Below are 7212 nucleotides of genomic sequence, written 5' to 3' on the forward strand. Positions count from 1 at the left end.
AGATGGCCAACTTATGAAGAGAAGAGGCTCATTTTTGGTGGTAGTAGTTGCATAAGTTTCAGACTATGGCTGGTTGGCCCAATTGCTTCTGGGCCCGTGTTAAGGTTACACACAAGAATGGGGTTGGGGAGGTTTTAGGGGAGATCAGAACTGCCCACCCCTGTAAAGAAATGAAAGGAAAAGGGCAACAGAGTCACATAATCTTCCAAAACTATAGTCCTGGTGTCAATGGGCATCCTTGAAGAGAAGTTATGTCTTCAAAGATTGGCAGATAAGAAGTGGGAATGTTGCTCCTCATTTCCTTTAGCTCTGAATTCCTAGACCATGTTTGTGTTGAACTACCACATCCTGTGATTAAGGGGGAAAGACTTTTGGAATACCAAAAGACTTAGCAGTCAACTAGCCTCCCCAGGCTAACAATGTCATCAGATAGTGTGCGAAGCCTCGAGGAGAGATTGCTGTTCCCTGCCTCTCTCATGTTCCTACCAGTGTATTTTAAACTCACATTGATTTGTGGCATCCTTAAACATCATAGAACTGTTTCCACGTTGGAATATGGAATGTGGAGTAACCTAAATCTATGTTCCTGGGCCATAGTCACTCAAAATGGTTTCCCAGTAAACTACCTCTTCTTCCCTTTAGGGTGAGAGCTGTCGTTTGCACAGTCACCAGTGACTTAGTTTACTTCCAGTAAGTCCCAGATCTTTAAGTTCCTGCTCTTTCCCAACCAACAGTGTCACAGGCTGCCTAGCAAGACACATAGGCCTCAGGGAGACATTTAGTATTCAAACCTTAGCCAATGTTATTTGGAAACTATTTGATCCACTTAAAAAACAAAACAACAAAAGACAAACAACACAGAGATTAGCTTTCTACAGAATTTATTATTCTAACAAAGTTACAGGTGATTAAAGGCAAGTCAACTTCTCAGTTTGGTGGCTGACATTCATTCCTTCGATCCATTTAAAATTATTCTCAGGTAGATGAGAAAAAGCAGAAGAAGAGAAGAATGAGAGACACCCTCCAAGCTTTGTATGCAAGGGACTACCCATTTTATTTCCAGAAGCAGGAAGATTCAATCATGGAAGTTCTCTACAAAATAGGGAAATCCTGTTTCGGGAAACGTGGAATTCAGCTGCCACAGGAGGAAGTGTCTCTGATCACAGGACTATAAGCAGAACTGCAAAGCCTGCAGCATAGGACAGATTTGCAAGACAGCTCATCAGGAAGCTGTGCTAACACGCATTTTGTTAGTCAAATATGGGCAGAGGCGTATCTAGGCGGTTTTTACTGGAAAGTACCGACCTTAAGCAGAAATCAGGAACTAACAGCCGCAAGTATTGGCAGCAGTGTCTGGAACGTTAAGCCAGGGCTGTTTAACCATGTCAGGTGGTCCTACATCAATGACAATTAAGGTCGTGTTGGTTATGTCTAGTTGTTTTCATATTTCTTTATAAGGTATTATTTTTTTCCATTTTTTATTAGGTATTTAGCTCATTTACATTTCCAATGCTATACCAAAAGTCCCCCATACCCACCCACCCCCACTCCCCTACCCACCCACTCCCCCTTTTTGGCCCTGGCGTTCCCCTTTTTATAAGGTATTATTATTTGCTACTTTTTGTTTTGTTATAGAAGAGGATAACATAACTGCCAAATAAAATTGCCCTTGTAATGAAATCAGCACCATGGCCATCTTCAGCCCTGTATTAGAGTCATGAATTTGGACCACAGGTTGTTACAGCAGCAGCATATTTTTCTAAGTATATACCTAAAATTTATTCTTTGAACATGTCATATATAAGACACAATGTAGTGTATTCCCTCCAACTCTCCTATTTCTGTCTCTTATGCCTTGCCAGTTGCCCATTTTCCTCAGAACTGCACCTCTGAAGACCCTCCTCCTGGCGCCACTGCTGTTGTTAGTTCCTCAGCTAGAGGTGGGACCTCGGGTATCCCTCTCCCATCCAATCCCCAGGTTTTTCCTCAATTACGTTTGATTTCCCCTCCCCCAGACACCTTAGCAGCTTTCTCTATATTTTGATCTCTGAAGGACAAAGTTGATCTCCAGTCACCCTCTGCTGACCACATGCAAGTGTTCTGAGCAGACCCCCAATGAGGCGCACCTTCAACAAACCTGTGAAGAGTGTCAGAAGTAATTGTACCTCTGGTCTCTGGCTTCGTTCCCATCCTCGACACACCCGAGTTCCCACCTTGGAACCCATTATTCTCTGGGTCCCCCTTTTCACCAAAATTACAAACATTAGCATTTCCCCATCTGTCTCCACCCAACCTTGGCCCACAATCTCTTACACAACAGTGTAAGCAACGTTTGAAGAAGTACCATCTGTAAGGGGCAGAACACTTCTTTAAAACAAACAAATAAACAAACCGTAGCTGTTTTAGTTTTAGACTTAGAGAAGTGATTGAGGTAGTGCTGTCCCATCCCTTCCCACTGGCAAAACACGCTTGAGTTTTCTTGAAACTGATTCCTTTTGTCATAGCTTTCTTGTGTGTGTGTGTGTGTGTGCGTGTGCGTGTGCGTGTGCGTGCGCGTGCGTGCGCGTGCGTGTGCGTGTGTGTGTGTGTGTGCGCGTGTGTGCGTGTGTGTGTGTGTGTGTGTGCGTGTGCGTGTGTGCGTGTGTGCGTGCGTGTGTGCGTGTGTGCGTGCGTGCGTGCGTGCGTGTGTGTGTGTGTGTGTGTGTGTGTGTGTGCGCGTGTGTGCATGTGTGCACGTGTGCATGTGTGTTTGGTGAGTAGCTTGGTGGGTTTGACAGATTATGGTTATGGTTCTGTGGATGTTGTACGTGTTTTTCCTAGGGTGTTTTGCCACCCAGAATATCTCAATCTCACTTCCTTCTGTTGGGGGCCGGGGAAACAAAAGTTTCTGATCTAACAGCAGAAATAGCCAGCGTGGTTACCCACCTAGTTGCTGTTGAAAGGCAGGAAATGTTGCAGAACTCAGCCTTATTTTTCACTTTCTGCAGGTGGATGGGAGTGTTCAAGCCTCCAGGGTCTCTATAGTCCTTTATGTCCAACTGACCCCAGCACCCATTGTTAGCATTTTGTCTAAACTCTGCCCCCACAGTTACCTGGCAACAGCCAGGTGTGCCTGACTCACTATAAAAGGGGCTGCTTGCCCCTCCTCTCTCCCTCTTGCTCTTGCCTTCTTGCTCTGCTCTGTCCTCTCGTCCTGTCCCTCCCCCCACATTCCCCTTCCCTCTCTCTCCAAGTGCTCATGGCCAGCCCCTACTCCCTACTCTCCACCCCCACCCCCCCTACCCCCACCTTTCTCTGTCTCTACTACCATCTCAACTCCCCTCCCCATGCCCTGAATAAACTATTCCGTACTATACCATCCTGTAGCTGGTCCCTCAGGGGGAAGGGATGCCTTATCAAGGGCCTGCAGAGGCACCCCCTTCCCTAAACCTGACTACTTATTCACCAAACATATTTCTTTTCTCCTTATCTTTTTAGAAGTACAACACCCATTCTTTCCTTCAGGTCCCTACATACTGGTGCCACAGCCTGTGGGACAGGACTTGGAGGAGGAAGAAGAGATGTTTCTCAGCTCATTTGTGTACCCCCCCAGCCAGTTACCTAGAGCTACCCATTACCAATACAGAGAGCCTTGCTTATCCCTTCCACTGCCCAACAAGAGTAGAGAAAGAAGGCATTGACACAAGGAAAATGACTTCATGGAAAAAAAACAAAAATCCTCAATATGAAAAAAAAAAAAAATAGAGGACTTCTTCCACATAGCATGTTGGGATGGAAGCCCTCTGAGGGTGGGTGTCAGTGGGTAGGAAAAGGGTGGGGAGCAGGTTAGCAGCCATATTGTACGTTTCCTTCCTTGTCTCTGTCCAGAAGATGGAAATGGGCTCAGACACCCTGCAGATTCAGGAGGGGCTTACAAAGGCCACCAGATTTTCTGGGACCCATCAATATAGAGAACGACTTGGCAGTCAACATGATAATCCCCTAGAACAGTTCAAAGATTGGGAAGGACACTTCTTCAGAACATTGCCAAGGACAACTCTCCAAACCAATGACACTGAGAAACTGTCAGCCTGTCTCCATCCTCTGACTCTTTTCCTTTGTGGGGGACCAGCCAAACTTCATTTGTCACTCAGAAGTAAGGGTCAGAGACAGGCAATTCAATCAATGTGCCAGGAAAAGGAATCAACAAAGGGATCCGGTGACCTCAAGCTCATCTTGGGATCCTAACATGGCTTTAGGCATAAGCAGGGGAAGAATTAAGGAAGCAGATGGTTCTCTTGAGCAAGAGGACTCTCCAAACCACCTGGAAGAACAGGAACTGAGCAAATGATCAACTATAGCACTGTCAGACTGAGAGCGCTTAGTCAGGAAGCCCTCTGGGCCCTGCACTAATACTTCCTCTGCTGAAACCCTAGCTGATGTCCATTCTCTAGAAGATGGGATTCATTTCTGTGTTCCTCACACAGGCATTTTGTATTTTGACTAAACTCCATATTTCCATCACGAGTCTTGTTTGGAGCATGTTAGAACCTCAGGGCTCAGTTACAGCATGTGCTCCAGGCCTCCTGTTACAAGATGCGTCATGAATTCCAATGCTAGAGTCCCAGACTACACTACATGTGCTGGCCCGTGGCTAAAGCTAATAGTGTTTTCCATGAGTGCTGACTAAACAAGTGGGGAATTCCAGAAACTGGGCACAGTCAGAACAGACTCTTAAGAGATTTCCCCGCAGAGAAGAACAACGCAAAAGTCATCACACCCACCTCTTAAAACACCTTCGTATGCAACAATATGAACTAACCAGTACCCCGGAGCTTTTGTCTCTAGCTGCATATGTATCAAAAGATGGCCTAGTCGGCCATCAGTGGAAAGAGAGGCCCATTGGTCGTGCAAACTTTATATGCCTCAGTACAGGGGAACACCAGGGCCAAAAAGTGGGAGTGGGTGGGAGGGTATGGGGGACTTTTGGGATAGAATTGGAAATGTAAATGAGGAAAATACCTAAAAAAACATTAAAAAAAAAAACACCTTTGCGTGGTTGGTTTTGGCTCTCAATTTAACACAATCTGAAATCACTTGCAAAGGGAGTTTCCATGAAGGATTATCTAGATTAGGATGGTATGTGGGTGCATCTGAGGAAAACTAACATGGGGAAAAAAAATCCTCCCACTGAGATGAAACCATTCTTTGAGCAGGGGATTTTGGACTGTCAGAGAGTGAAGAAATTGCACTAAGCTTCATTGTTCTTTCTTTCCACAGTGGCTGGATTGTGACCAACTGCTTCAAAGGTCTGCTGCCTTCACTTTCCTCCAGTGATGCACTGTGATGATTTGAATGAGAAAAGCCCCTCATAGGCTCCTGTATATGAACACTTGGTCCCCAGTTGGTGGTGATGTTTAGGGGAGGTTGGGAAACCTTTAGGAGGTATGACCTTGCTACACTTAGTACACAGCTGGCGGTGGGTTGGGCTTGAAGAGTTTTTAGCCAATGAAGGAGAAGACCAAACAAATCAGGCAAGGAGACACACTAATGCACAGGTATTCCCAAAACAGTATGGGACATGAAAATCCATAAGATTATCAAATCATTGGGCCTGTAAAAGTGATACTATATGTTCTTCAAGGAAAATATGGGTGCCCTCCTCAATATCAAATTGAAAACTGTGCCAGTGTAAGAAAAGGGGGAGGGGGAGGCAAGATGCACAGTAAAAACCCCACTGCTTCTTATACTAAGAATTATCTGCTCTATAGACAATTACAGACCTAAGCAAAAGTCCTGAAACGAAGGTATCTGAGATGACTCACTGGGCTTTGCCGGGGCTACTGACCTGGGTACATTCCTGGGCCTCACATTTGACTGACACCGAAAAGTTGATCTCTAACCTTTATATGTACACACACACACACACACACACACACACACACACACACACAGTGAAATTACCAACATGTGTATGTTGAGAACTGGAGGGGCTACTCACCCTGAGAACGGAGAATCAGATGCACGGTGCTGGGAGCAAGAGAGCTGCCTTACTAGTCCGTGCAGTGACTAGCCTGAAAGCCACTGCCTTTTCAATTGTGCCACACCTGCAGATATTATCTACATGCAGCTTAACGCTCAGAAGGAGGGTCTCAACTCTCCCAGTTCTCTCCACTTCCTCCCTGCTAACTCCCCTGCCCCAGCAAAGAACACCTAGAGGGCCGCTCAGCAGTTTAAGAATGCTTGCTGCCCTTTTACCTGAAAATTTTAAGTAGTTCAGACAGCTCACTACCATCTGTTAACCCGAGTGCCGCAGCATTCAGTGCCCTCTGCTGAGCACTGGCGCACCTGCAGGCTTGCACACAGGAAGCTCCTCCCATCCTCTCCCCCTCCCTTCCCTCACACAGGAATGCAAATAAAAATATAACTTTAAAAGAACTCGAAGTGTCAACATCACGGTGTCATAAATAACACCGTGCAGAGCCCTATTTAAAATAAACAACCCTGCGGATTGTAGTGCTGCTCCCGGCTCCCTCAAAGCAAATTCTTTCATATGAAACAACAAAGTCTCATCCAACCGCATCGCTAATAACTAAAACGAAACACAAAACAAGTAAGGAGGGCATTGGTTGGAACCCGTGGGCGTCCCTGCTCCTCAAATAACTCTGAAACTCTTCCCTCAGGTATTCCCACTGTACCGAATCTGGAGATCTAAACTAGTCCTCCCTAGTCAGGTGGCGCCGGCTCCATCTCTGAGTTCTACAGGGCAGGAGCCCCAGCCTGGCAGGGCGGGGAGAGGTGGGGTGGGGCGGCACACGGGTGCCTGTCACAAGTCATATCCCGTGAAATGTGTATGTTAAGCCTCCAATTAAAACAGAAAGAGAAGAAATAATCTATCAAAAATCTAACAGACATCCCATCCCTCAGGAAAACAGTTCCATCTCCAATGGACATAAATTCTAATTAATAAACTTTTTTATTAAAAATAAAATTAATAAATAAAATTAATAAATGTTTCCGAACATCAAGACAAGGTGTGACATCCTTTCCTACCTCCTGTTTGTATCTTCTGCTTGTTGCTTGGCTTGTATCGTCCATAGTCATGACTCAAGCCAAAGATAAACTAAGTTTATAATTATAAGGTGCATTAACACACATCTCTTATTTGTTACCTCCCAGATACTCTTTCTTTTGCAAACATTTATAAGCTACTTTATATTGAAAAGTGGGTCA

At 45.4% G+C, this 7212-nt stretch overlaps 1 long non-coding RNA gene across 3 annotated transcripts; it reads right to left on the minus strand.

Annotated features, from left to right (window-relative positions):
• Window positions 1-864: 864 nt before the first annotated feature.
• Window positions 865-6724, minus strand: 2310001H17Rik (RIKEN cDNA 2310001H17 gene). Of its 3 annotated transcripts, none has more exons than NR_040268.1 (4): window positions 6678-6724; window positions 5981-6086; window positions 1306-1395; window positions 865-1189 (listed from the first exon to the last, which is right to left on the minus strand). It is a non-coding gene; the product is annotated as an RIKEN cDNA 2310001H17 gene (long non-coding RNA). The 3 variants fall into 3 exon arrangements; NR_040266.1 differs by having other exon boundaries at window positions 5981-6099; NR_040265.1 differs by lacking the exon at window positions 6678-6724 and having other exon boundaries at window positions 5981-6287.
• Between the last annotated feature and the right edge of the window lie 488 nt (window positions 6725-7212).

This window comes from Mus musculus, chromosome 6, assembly GCF_000001635.26.
Source record: "Mus musculus strain C57BL/6J chromosome 6, GRCm38.p6 C57BL/6J".
NCBI lineage: Eukaryota > Metazoa > Chordata > Mammalia > Rodentia > Muridae > Mus > Mus musculus.